The sequence below is a fragment of the Rhea americana genome, unplaced genomic scaffold (genome assembly GCF_003343005.1).
Source record: "Rhea americana isolate MKP2758 unplaced genomic scaffold, rheAme1 scaffold_134, whole genome shotgun sequence".
Taxonomy (NCBI): domain Eukaryota; kingdom Metazoa; phylum Chordata; class Aves; order Rheiformes; family Rheidae; genus Rhea; species Rhea americana.
This window is the reverse complement of record NW_028185417.1, coordinates 1,323,331-1,337,164: the sequence shown is the minus strand read 5'-3', so window position 1 is coordinate 1,337,164 and position 13,834 is coordinate 1,323,331.

The following is a 13,834-nucleotide window of genomic DNA, read 5'->3' as shown; positions in this document are numbered from 1 at the left end:
ATTGGCATCACTGTCTGCTTGMGGACTCTCGAACATATGAAGTTGGTCTTCCTAGTGGTGCTAGTAATACCTAGTTCTGTTGTGCGTATTCTTGGGAGATTGTAAAGTGTTTAACTAACAAGGAAATTATTATTGCCCCGGCTTATTCATGAGGAACTGGGGTTGCAAAATCTGACTTGATATGCGAAAGTCACCCCCAAAAAGTCAAGCAAATACCTTTAGATCATAGTCCTGTTCCCTACTTCTTGAGTAAAGCAACATCTCTCAGTATTTGTGGTTCTGAATACAGCATTAAGGTCTTGGTATGTGAGCAGAGACTTGCCATGTTTACTCTGTGGATGAAGAGGGGTTTACCCAGCAAAATACCGACAAAATGTTACCCAAGACCAGAACAATGTCAGATTTGTTGACTATTTCTTGTTCTGGCTGAAAATCCCTRTTATATTTCTGTTCCAATAACCTTCAAATTTGGAAAGGCTTCTTCCAGAGGAAGCAGTTTCCAGGAGACATAATTTCTTTTCATACCTGGAGTACTAGGAAAAATGCCAGAGGAAGCTTCTTTCACATACCCCCAAACACCCTGTCTGTGGATGAGGTTTATGAGGACAGCAAATAATGGAAGGAATTAAGAAACATGGAYAATATTCCCTGCTCTGTCACTGACTCACTCTAGTCTATTGCTTTTTTTCTCTGTGCTTCAACGCCTTCTTCGTAGAAAGGAGCAAATTATTTTGACCCTCTTCTGTAAAGTATTTTGAGATCCTCAGTTGCACTTCATGTCTTTTGTTTGTTTATTTATTTACTGCTGTTCCTAATCCTCTGACACTGAATTATGAAAGGGAAATGAAACAAGCAAATAATATATGGATTTCTTCTCCTTGAATACACAAAGATACATATATTTCCAGTGGACATATAGAATTTATCTTTTTGTTCAGAATGGAGAAAAACAATTCTCTCAATGGGATTGCTAGGAAAGATGCACCTCACATACTGTCCTCCGCTAAAAGTTTTCTAGTGAAATCCTGTTATAATGCTTTCCTAGTTAGGAAAACACGTATTATGATCAGAGTTGCCAAAAAAAAGATCTTATGTATTGCATAAACATTTAAAAATATATGTTGACTATTTATAAGTATGCACCAAAAAAACCACCCRCTTTGTTTTTGCTTTTGGATGTTCATTAGTTGTTTTTCTCACTGTCTTTTAACCATTTTTTAACATTAGCTTTATCTACTGGTTTTCCYTGCTCCTATGGCTTGGAAGTGGCGAGGAAAAAGGGAGAGAGAAGCCTGAAAACTGGAAAAGTGAAAAATTGTTTTACCTGACAAATCAAAAAAACGTAAAATGAAAAATGTACAAGAAACAATTTATTTCTGGGGAGACAGAGTCATTTTTCAGGTTAAAAAGTTTCAGATAAAACTTTTGACTTGCTCCAATGTTGTCTAAAGCATTGAAACCCAACCCCCCAAGCCATAGCACACGCGTACACACAGCCTTGCTGTATCATTTCTGCAGGATAATTAGCATTCTGCCTAAGAGAAGCTGGAGTGATGAGGTCAGATTTCAAAGTGGGAAGCAAGGGTAGGCCTCCAAAATTGTGTATATGGGTTAGCTACAGCCAGCCTAGCAAGCTACGGAGTTCTATCATTCCTTTAACCCTTTACTGATTAACACATTTAGCTCACCGTAGAGGTAAAGTTATCATTTTTGAATAGACTATAATACTTCACCTACCTTTCCCATTTCCCTTACTTTCAAAAGAGATGCTTTATTAGCTCTGCCACTAAGGGTCAAGTGGACATAAATGAATAATTCTGCACTCTGTTTGTATATGTACCTGTAGACTTCTGCGTTTACTTTACGATTCAGTGTTTTTTTTTCTTTCAATTCTTTAGAAATACATATATTTTAAAATCAGCTTGCTTTTGGTGTAAAACAGGGACTTTCTTCCCAGTGTCTTTCCACCACTGTAGTATTTTCCTGCTGCTCCCTGAGAGAAGGTTTGTGGTAATGGTAACTGGTATCAGCATTAGAAAAGAAGGATGTTTTAATGGTAACTCATTAATGTGCTATTCTAGCAGAAGATATTCCATTTCTTATTCCACTGCAGGTTTCACGAGACTGTGAATAAGCACTTTGATCTGGACTCAGTATTTCAATCTTCTGAAGTAGCTAACACTTGTAAAGGTCTGCTATAGTCCTTCATTTTCTCTTAGGCAGTACGTAAGCACACAGAGGACCATTATTAAAATGTGTGTGTCACAAGCAACAAAACCCTCAGCTAATGCTCTACTGGGGGGTCAGATAAGATGAAATTTGTCCTCCTGAGCTCGGACATCACAGCACAGTTTTGGGTGAGCATTTCTGTCATTAAAAGTGCTTCCAGAGGATGAATCGGTACGAAGCGCAGTTGGGAGAAGAGGGTTAATTTCCTGACGTCACATTTATTATGCATTCTTGTATTATTATGCATTCTTGTGACCACTTCCTAACTGATCAGTAGCTTCAGTTTGGACTGAAAAAGCCACGCAGTTAGTAGAGAAATTCCACTGATGAGTGTCATGCTTTCAAGAGATATGTTCCTAGAAGGAGACCTGACAAGGGAGGGAGTGTCGGGCAAATTGCAAATGAAAGTCAGTGGCTCCATTAGAGTTGCACAAAATTAACAGAAATTAGATCTCTAGTTGCTGAAGAGAGTCTTCTGTACTGGGATAGCTATCAAAATAGAACAAGCAGAGATTATAGTACATGAGAGTCTTTTTAATTGTTAATTTGCCCACTTCAAAATGACCATACAGTAAAGTCACTGTCTTTTTAAATAACATTGTTTTCTTAAAATTGGTTTCCCTTTTCAGTGTTATCTTTCTAAGAGCTCTGCGGTGATATTGTTGGGAATTATCTATCCTACTCYGAGGGAGCCTATCTGAAGCTAACACAGTCCTTGCAAAGTGCAAGGTAATTAACCATTCTCCTCCTCCTATTTATCTTGATTTTTGCTTCCATCTAGTTGTTTTTCACGCTTGTAAAGTATAATTTGAATAGAGTTTTAGCACTTTCTTCCTACACAACTCCTCACTCTTCCTTCCCTCCCTCCACAACATTGCAGTGATCTGAGTGTGAATTATCTCAGAGTAAAGGTGGGTGAACTGCTCTGCCTGCGGAACAGCCAGAACAGCCGCATTTAAGACAATGGAGCAGAGCTTCAGCAATTGACACATTTCTTTCTGATAGAGACATTTTGTATGCTAATGAGCCTCTGATGGCAAGACCAGACTTTTTTGCTGCTAATTCTGGCAATATCTGTCTCTGATGGGAACCTAATTTCCACCCACAACAATCTTCAGAGTAAAAGACTGAGCAAAGAATAATGCTGAGTACTGATGTGACTCTCCTCTTGGCTTCGCTCCTATGTTTGCCCACAGCCAGGAAAATAGAGCCTCTAGACCAATGCACTTGGCATCTGGTATTTCCTTTCAAGTGCTTCTGAATGAGCCAGGCTCCTTTCACCACTGGATTCCTCCCAGGAAATTCTCTTTAAAGCAGTCACTGCTTCCTTATTATTAAACCCACAAGACATATCAGTGTAGCCAGGAAACATTGATCTAATAGGTCTAAGTGATGATGGTCAAGACCAAAAAGCTACCATGAAATGATAGCATTCGAAGACCAGTAAGAAGGGGCTTTGTTGCATTTTTTGTACTTTACACAATGCAAAATGAAGGAAACAGAGAGATATAGTGAGAGTCAGATAATTTTATTTATATACTTGGTATCACATGCAAGGCATGACTTTGCTGAGTAGCTCTGTGGAAGGTCGAACACTCAGCGCAATTGTTCCTAGYCTGCTTTTAGCTCAAAATCTATGGCTTTTATTTCTGAACCAAGGAAGGGCTTGTGAGCTCCGTAGTATGCCTGTTTTTCTCAACTAGGTCAGCTGGTTTAATTAGAGACATTGTGTCTCCCTACAGGGCGCACTTCCCTAGACTGCTTAACTGTTTGAATAGATAATTCCCAATTCCTAATAATTACAGCTGCAATAGTATCCATTTTACAGGGGTAACCCTTGCTATTGAAAAATTAGAGGATCTTAAGTTACCTCCTCTCGTATTAGTTCTCCATCACTAGGCATTTCCTGGCTTGTTTTTTTCTTCCCTTCTTGTTTGCCATGCTCAGCTTTTCCTCCTGCAGCCACTGCGTTAGCCTGTGGAGCTGTGGTTCCAAACCAGCCAAGCTGGGGGGACCACTGTGAGGAATCCTGTATTTTCATTTAAAACAGGTTATAGCGGTTTAACTAGGAGCTCTGCATTTGCAGTTGCAAGTTAATCTGATATTAGCCAAATTTCAACTGATTTAATAATGCTCACACCCAAAGCTGGTTTAATTAACTTGGATGAAGACCAGAGCGTAAGAGAGGACACATCAGTTTTGTTATTAAATAAAGAACTAGGAGCTAGCAGCTCTCACTCTCCTCCATTTCAAGCTCTCCTATAGTTCAGCTATGTGACCTTGGGCAGATCTCCTGGCATCTCATTGCCTTGCTTTCCTTAGACTGGATATAATCAATTTCTCAGAATAGATGCAATACTGAACTCACAGGCGTCTGTGAAACTTAATTCCCTGCATGCGGAAAGGGTTTTGGCAGCTGTTATGGAGTGCAAGTGTAGTGGGGAAGGGGCAGGGCCCGCTTTCTGCCTGGTTCAGCTCCTCACAGAGTGATCACTGCCAGGGGTCGTAGGTTCTGCCATYGCAGCACTATTGCCTTGTATTAATCCTAAACTGGAAAGTGCTACTGAAGTGCAAAGTATTTGCGTTGGTTAGGATGGTTCCGATCAGGGATTTGTTCTCCATCTGCCAACATAGACCAAAAATTGCTCGGAGGATTTTTTTTTTTTTTTAATTTTTCGGATGGGGAAAAGTCTTCTTCAGGAAAGCAACCTTCTCCCTGTTCCACCTCCATGTATGGAGCAGCTATAACAATATGCCTGGCGCTTGCAGCATGTAAAGGCTGGAGGGCTGGAGAAATCACAGCTCTGCTAACTTATAGTGGGTGTTGCTGTCAGGCAAGCCCAGGTAGAGTTCCTCTTGCGCTCCTTCAGTGGAGACAGCACTGCATGGCAGTCTGCCTCTGCACTGCCGTGTGTCTCACACGAGAATACCTCTGACACTGACCCTGCTGAAGACCTGCTTCCCAAAAGTTGGTGAATGTGGGAAGTAGTTATTGATTTCTTGGCCACCACTGTTTAGCCATCTGTTGCTGTTCTTGGCTGAGTCAGCCTTGCTGCCTTTCCTTTCCCCCACCAATCCATCTTGGAAAGCATAAAGGTCCTCTGTAGCTCTGTTCACCCATGCCCTGGTGTGGCTTTGCAAGGCTCTTCTGCTTTATGATTTCATTTCTGTTGATATTATTCTGTTTTATATTATTTGATTTGTTTCTCTCAGGCATATTGTGGCTTTAAAAGTAAGGAAAGAGACCTACAGGCTCAGAATAATTACTGTGGTTTCATTAGGTTTCRTTTTGGTGCACTCACATGCTGTGTTGTCAGTTTTGCTTTGAAACATCAAAAGGAATCCAGGGAGAAGAATTTCCAGGCCTTTCATTTGTTTCCTCTCAGAACTGGTACCGGGAAGAGATTCTCATTTCTTAATTGTCCACCTGGGTCCAGCATGATCAGAACCCCTTGATAAATCAGCTATTCTAGCTTCATGCAGGTGTGCTCCAAAAGAGGTGGGAGGTGAGAAAACCAAGATACTGCTCTTTGCTCAGAGCCCACTTACGGGTTTATGTAATAGAAGGSAGTTTGCACACAATTAACTAATTACGAGCAAAAGTCAGTGCTTGGGGTGAAGAGCAGGCCTTCTAAAATAAGTACTTGGCATCTTTTGAAGGGTGAACACTTGACACTCGACATGAACTTAAGCAGGAACTGACTTTCAAAGGGAAAAATGTCTGTCACATTTAAGTCTACACACATATTCTCTTCAATATTTGGGATTCTAAACTCTTTGAAGGTAGTCTCTTCACTTCCCCACAAAGCACTTTTTTGTTCACCTTTGCAGTAATTTTCTCTCTTTTCTCTCCCCTCTCAGCCCCATTCCTCTTAATGTTRCAAAAGAATTTGCTTCTGGGATGAGATTTTTCTTGCTGAGTTTCAGCCCCAAATTATATTTTATAGATGACTTTGAAATTCCCTGTAAGTGTGCTCTCATTATTGGATATCTTTGACACAACTCTAAATACAACTGTGCAGACGTTGCCACTATTAATGCTAGGAAAATATAAAACTTACCCATAGAAAGCTGTAGTTAGAGCCAGAAAAGCCTGTGATAGCTAAAAGTACAAGTGTGTTTCAGAGATGGGACCCAGGCCTCATATACTGTGTGAAGCTCTCCGAACTAATCACTCCACGCCATATTCTCAGGGGCTCTTAGTGGATTTTTAATCAGATCATGTTGTGCAGCGGCTGATACTGAACATATTTAGCCTGGGGATTGCACCTGATCTGGTGTGTCTTATTATTATTATTATTTTTTGACTTTCCTGTCTCCTGGAGATTGGTGCAGAGGAAGAGGAGCTGATACAACCGCATAGCAAGAGCAGGCCAATCAAGGCAATACTGTGCTGAATAATAGGCATGTTTGAAACATGTTGGCTGTAATCTACTATAAACCATATACATTTTTCAGCAGACTAATGGACCAGTTTGCATTTGGAAGTAAATACTGGACACGCAAATGGAAAATGTAGGTATTTCAACTGGGAGTAACAACACTTCATCACTAATAATTCTTCCAACAAATCAAGCCCTTTCTATGTTTTTCAGATGGCTCGAACATTTCTGCCTAGGGTCAAAGTTATTGGGCTAAAAATGGCTGGACCAGGAGAATACCACCAGAATTTTGGTGGGCCCAGTTTATCTTCAKAAAGAAAATGGAAGTTTTTTACCATCAACTTTTTTTTGTGTCTTGCAAAACTTTATTTAGAATTTATGGAAATACATGCCATATTACTCGTTGTTTAGGGTCTCCATGTGAGAAGCACTTTGAAATCTTACTCTCAACATGGAGATGAGAAAGAGCTGTAAACTTGGAAAAGGGTTTCTTACAGGGGTTTATGAGCCAATCAGAGGCTGGAAGTTTGACATGGGCAAAAAGATCTGTCAAAAATACTGCATTCCTTTACGTGAAACTCTTCCTGGCTGATTCGCTCGGTCAACAGGGTAGGTTGTACAGGTCCTCAAGGAGCAGGAGAGCTAAATGTTTCTGAAATCCTTCTGCAGTGTCATTTTGAGGAGTGGTATTCATGCAAAGTGCACCCTGTATCTCTTAGCTTTGAGCCATTGTTCTGAATATATCTGAAGTCCTCATGCTGTGCTGTTTTGAGAAGAGTTATTCATGTACCATAGATCTCCTAGTGCTGAGCCATTGTTTGCCATGTCAGAGATGGCAGAAAGAAGCAGTCAACAGTGTGGATGGCACTGGTGGAGAAAACACTATTAAAACTCATCAGAGGCAGGATCAAGGGACCCTCACTGAGATATTATTTGATCAGTTGGAATGCACATGGATTAACAGAGAGATGATCCTGTCTTAATAAGTGGACAGCATTTTTATTTTTAGGCAAGAGTGCAAAGAGCTGGAAACGGGAAGCTGGAGGTATAATTTACGCAAAAAGGCTAATCTATGGAGTCAGCAGTCTGGCACAGGGGGTGAAATGTTTGAGTGGATTAAGGGTGGTTTCAATRTAGACTACGGAGAGATCATAATGCTTTGGTAGCAACTAAATGGAGGAGTAGAGAATTACATGGATGAGAACAGGGTCCAGATTTGTTCCTCTCATTCATAGTATTTATCTAAGGCTTGAGGAGGATGAAAATACTGTAAAGCCAAAATATTTGCAGATAATGCAGAAATTGGGAGCACTGCCAGTACAAAGAAGCTATGTATGTGTATGGGAAGATGAATGACCTAGATAAAAATAAAGTAATGAGTAGCTGGATAAAACACAGGACCAGTCTCTGAAAGATGATACTATATAAAAATGTAGTTCATGAAAATGTAGTCCATAGGTAACAGTGAGAGGAAATTTGAAGTAGAAGGATTAAAATTGGTGTATAGAAATGCACAAATGTATAGAGACCTCTGTAAAATGTGCATAGATAATAGATTTAAATAGCAGGAAATTATCCTGCAGAAATCCTGGTGTACTCTCATCCTCATTTCTGATCATCTGATTATAAAGTTATTACAGAGATGGACAAAGACACAGCAAGAGTGAGCAGAATGAGACAGGGATTGGGGGTCACTAGATGTATCAAATAAACCAAAGGAATTAGGACTGCAGCCTGTGAAAGAGGACTGACAGGTGAGATCGTTTTGCTCTATGGAGTTCTTAAGGGAATAGGAAGAAAGGTGAAAGCCAGACGATTTGAATTTGTGTCAAATACAAGCAGCAGAGGGCACAAATTAAAGTTTTGCACTATACGGAAGGAGTTCCCGCAAGGAATTTAGTTTAGAATTCCTTTATGCAGGGAGCAGATAATATACAAGATGCTGAAAGATGCACTCTGCTATACAAAAAGCCCAGTGGGAACACAAATTTTTACTGCTATGTCCCCCAAAGCCACATCTCTGTCTGAAGAGTGCTTTAAAGACAGCACCATTCTTCCAGAGAATACAGGAGAGGGCTGTAAGAAAGAAATAACCTATCTTATCCTCTGGAGAATACTCAAAGTGTTTCTACTGGATTATTGGTAGCATTTTTGGAGAGGCTGGATGTCTGAACTCTTTCAAAAATTTCAGTTGTGAAGGAATTGTTTTCTGGAAGAATCAGTGAAGCTGCTTTGAAATTACACAGAACTGGAGCTGAAATTATGAGACTCCTTTGGGAGGTAGGACTGAGAAGTCTCTGAATTTCTGCTTTGACGTAGTTTTTTCCAGTTTTAAAGGATTAATAATACTATAGCAGTGGAGAAAAAAAGGCATGTGGCAAAGTCTGTAAGATGGAAATGAAAAGTCTATTTATTTGAATAAGTCTGAAAAAGAATTGTTCATATGGTATAAAAGAAAAATATTTATGGGGGATACACCTGATGGTCTAATGGGTGGAGTTCGATTTACTCGTCTCTCTGGCATTCAGGCAGAGCTAGATGAAAGCCTGAAGTTTCATAAGAGGAAAGTCCCCGCTACCTCCCCTCCCTCTCCTGTGAGTTAAGCAAAGTAAATCCACAAGGTTTTGGCTTATTGAAAATAAACAGATTCTTTGCTTTTTTCTCTGCTTCCTAAGATGTGTCATGAATTCTGTATGCGAACCTAATACTTGTAAAGACTCTGGTTCAAAGAAATGTATTTGTCTTCTGTCCTGCCCCTTTTCATTTGGGGCTCTGTGGGCTTTTGGTGTCTGAAGTGCTCCTTGACCTGGCAGTGACATCCGCTTGTGTACTGCGTCTCAGGCTTGCACACAAACTGCTTGCAATTCAGTCTAAATCCAAAGCTGAGAAGCAGTGCAGGAGTTGTAAATTAGTCACTCACAAAACACATGAAAGAACTAACCTTATTACTGTACACCATCCAAAAATGTAGGTTGTAACCCTTTGATGGCCAGAACTTCATTTTCCCCTTCCTCCCTCAGAACGAATGCACCGTTGAGCATCACTTGCTGACGCTACGAGATTCAAATGCGCACAGAAAGACAAACAAAAAGGCACACAATCCAGTCATTTACAGCATAGCGTATACAGTGCTGTACAACGAATTATTTTTATATAGGTAATTAATAATAGAGAAACAATGTAGTGACAGTGAGTGTCCCAGGGAGAAAATTGTCAGCCTATTTATTCATTTATTCTTTTCTAACTAAATTGATGGGATAGTCTGATGCCTTTCTGGATTCCACAAAGATGATGAAACTGCACACAAGTTTCATTTAAATAACAGGCAAATCTTCCAATTAGTCAAAGTCTAATCCTTATTCTTGAAATGATGAACTGCATCTAATGTGGCCTCTGTCAGCCTAAAGGGGAAAAACCTGTCCACCAAAAACCCAAAGACATTGATCTAAAAATTTTGGGCACAGATTCAAATACATTCATCTAGTGTGATGTGCCAAGAGCCTGCAACTGTCTTCAGGATTCTTAAGTTCATGTTAAATGGCATATCACTAATTCCTTCATATGAACTCATCTTCTAGCTATTGAGGCTTTAAGGGAACTGAAACAGAGTTATAGGGAGAATACAGAATTTAGCACTGAACTCTGCTCTCGAATGAACGGGTAAGTCCAGTGTTCTGCATGGTTTACGCTTTCAGAAAATATAACCTACATAATGGTTGAAATTCCAGTTTTAATTGGGGAAAGATTTTGATAATAAAGTGATCTAAAAACAAGCAAATGGCAAAAGAACTAAAACACAAAACAAATTTCCCACATTTCATTTCTTTCATGAGGTAGGTATTCCCATATGTAAAAAATAAGTTACAAAACTGCATTTTTTTTCAGTGAAAGAGTTTTTTTCTATACTTTTTTTTCAGGTGGTTAGATGCTTAACCATTCTCTTAGATTTTACGTCTCTACTGTTTTTTCCCCATCTTTATAAATAGGGACCATCTCTATTTCAACCTCGTTGAGTTTTTTTAATGTACACTGATGGTTGGCATACATGTGAAGCAAGAATCCCCAGAGCGCGTTAGAGTACAGTGGCTAAGGAATGTTTTTTTGAAATAACTAGCTACAGATGAACCATGATAAATCATACTGTTTTATTGAATTTATCTTTTGAATATTAAAWTTTAAAAGCTATGTCATGTTGAAATATGGAATTATCTCCAATGTAATCCAATGTAATCCACTGTAACCCATGTTGGGAGTTTGGAGGGGGAAAGGGCAGTGAGAGGAAAGCTTGGCAGGTACTAGATGAGGAATAGTGTGCACAAGCTATCCTAGCTCGCAGCAGAGCTGCAGTCTCGACACTAGTTACAACCTGGGAGCGATTGACACTCCCTGTACCGGCTATTTTGGCTGGAATTTAAATATGTCAGTAGGCATCCAGGGTTGACAAAAGCCCTGTTATTTTCTGGACCGAGAGCTAAACCAGGCTGCAGCCTTCCTAAATTATTACATAGAGCTTATAAGGAATTGTTGGTTTATGTGAAGTAATTTAATCAACCTGATCATTAGATGAATTTGCTATTTACACACTTTGTTCTAATTGTGTTTATTTATATGCCTATTACACTTTTGCCCAGTTATTTGGTTCTAATTAATAAATTGGAAACAAGTGTGGTTTGAATGTCTGCTTCTGGAAGAGCACCTTCTTGAAACAGAGGAGCCTGCGGGGTGAATGAGATCTATGGTATGACCCACAGGGAGTTCTCCCAAGCTGTCCTTGCAGACCTGCCAGACCTGCCGATGAGCCAGAAAACCCACCGCTCTTTGAAGACCTGATATCTGCTTTAAAGATAATGCATTTCCTGTCATAACTCTCTGTACGCTTTATCCTTGTTATTTGTAGGGTGATCATTTGAGATGTACGTTGTTGAGAAAAGTAAAACATTTACTGTCAGTCTAGAGGAATATATCAAGGTCTAAAATTTGCCCTTTCCCAACTTCTTTTTAAATCTGTTTTGCTCTCTAAGAAGCAGACTAACCCTGGCTCTTTTTTCCCTCTGTTCTCTTATTTCAGAACTCTTTGTGGATCTATATCGCATCACAAATTCATTTACAAGGTGGCGGATAAAGCGAAAGCCTTTGGCAGAGCAGAGCTAATGTGCACAGTATAAAGGTGTGGCCGTRAGAGCTACAAACTCCAGTTCTGTTGGAGGAAAACATAGTATTACAGACTTGGTCCTTTGAGACTGAAACAAATAATAATCTTTGTTTCAGTTCTATTCATGTAGCTTTTTTGTATCCTCATCTTTTGTCTTCTTCCTAAGTATGGAGGCACCCCTTAACTGAGGGATGAACAGAGTGTCTTTGTGTCTCTCTTGCTAAGCCAGTAGGACTTTATATACTATTTACTGAAGTAAGAGTGCTGCTTGGCAGTTTTGCAGTGCAGAGGTCTGTTCTAGTTGCTGTCAGCATGAGGCTGCTGACTTCGAAGGAAGCCAGACTGAGGCTTAACTATTCAAGAAAAGAAGAATCACAGGAGGGATGTATTACTAAACATGTCAGGAAAGGTTTTCTCCAAAGTTTTCAAGATTATTTTTCCCACCTTCTTTTGTACTTGGATGTAGTCAAAATCTTTTGGAACAAAAATCTCAAATGCTAAAGATGAAAACAGTCTTTGGAATAGCATCTGGCAGTGCCTGCGAGATGCTCCCCAAGAAAGCCATTTGAGGGGCCGAGTCAAGCAGAACCAAGCCTGCACCAACATGCAAGCAGTGGGAAGGACAGGGACTGGAACTTTGCTGCAGGGGACTTGGGCTCCAGCAGGAATATTGGTGTGTGATCACTCTGGCTGTTGAATTATGATTATGCTTCCTGGCCCTGTTTTGGCTTTAGCTCTGTGAAGTTTGGAGAAAGGTACAGGCCAACATCTGTGTCCATGGGCAGCACGGATAAGACTGTGCAGATTTCGGGGACGGGGGGGAATAAGGAGAATTTAAGCCCATGGAGACAAGTCATGCTATGCTGCTTGCCCTCAGTGCCAAGGAGGGTCTGGGGAAGTATGCAGTCATGGTGTTTGCTGTTCCCAGTTGGATGTCTTGCTGAGTCTTTCAGTCTCTTCTGTTGGAAATATTCAAGTCTGTAGAAGTAATTAGTCATTGGAGCAGGGCTGTAACCATGTTCTTCCATGTAGAAGTGAATTCCCTAATGCTGGGCTAATGGCTCTTCTAAGGGAGAAGCCTTGTTCTCCTTCTCTTCTGCTTTGACTGAAAATCCCATGCTTCTTGAAACTTGTACACATGTTCCCATTAAAAATTTTAACACTGAGTTAGTGTGAAAAAAAATCTACCAGGAAAACTCCTGATCAGGTCAAATATTATTTTGAATTCTATTAATTCTACAAGACTTTTCTTCTTTAGCAGACATTTGAGATTTTCAAGGGCTCTAAGAAAAGTGTATTTTAAGCTTATTTAGTTTGTAGAAAAGGTGGCTGTGGTTGTGTGGGCTAGTGTCATGCATAGATGAAGAGGTAATATAGAGGCCAGAGTAGTAAAGCTCTTGCAGAAGAACCAGAAAGAATGGCAACATGTAGTTTGAGAGGGCTGAAAAAGAAAGGGAAGATGGGTAAATGGAAAACTACCCACACATTCAAAATAGTTGAACTGAAGTATACTCTGCACAAGAGCAAAAACTCCATGCCTACCTCTCTATATTTCAGTGATTTGAGAGCAGAAGGAGTTAAATATTTTTTCTGCATTGTTTACTGTTTTTCTGCCCCACTGAGGGTTATTTTTTTAATGTCAGATTTCTATTGACACTCATATCAAAAAGCCTGTAATTTAACTTGATAGATCAGCTACTAGGGGGAGGAGGGAAACTGACCCCCACTATTGAGATATATGATGCTTATTTAGACACAAAATCTTAAATGACACATATTCTTCATGGGATGCACAGGCATAAGCAGCACACTTGTCATTCAAGGTTACCTACAAAAAAAGCAAGAAAAGAAACTGAATTTGTTCTGCTGCTCTCCTTTCTTTCATTTAAGATAGAAAATGCAGTGCTTGCTGCATTAGAATAAAAATACTATCTACTATATGTGAGTGAGAGAACATAGACAAACTGTGATATGATTTGACATTTATACAGGAACCATTGGGCAGGAATAATAGTTTTATTTAGATTATGAGGGATTTTTCTTTTCTTTTTTCTTTTCTTTTCTTTTTTTT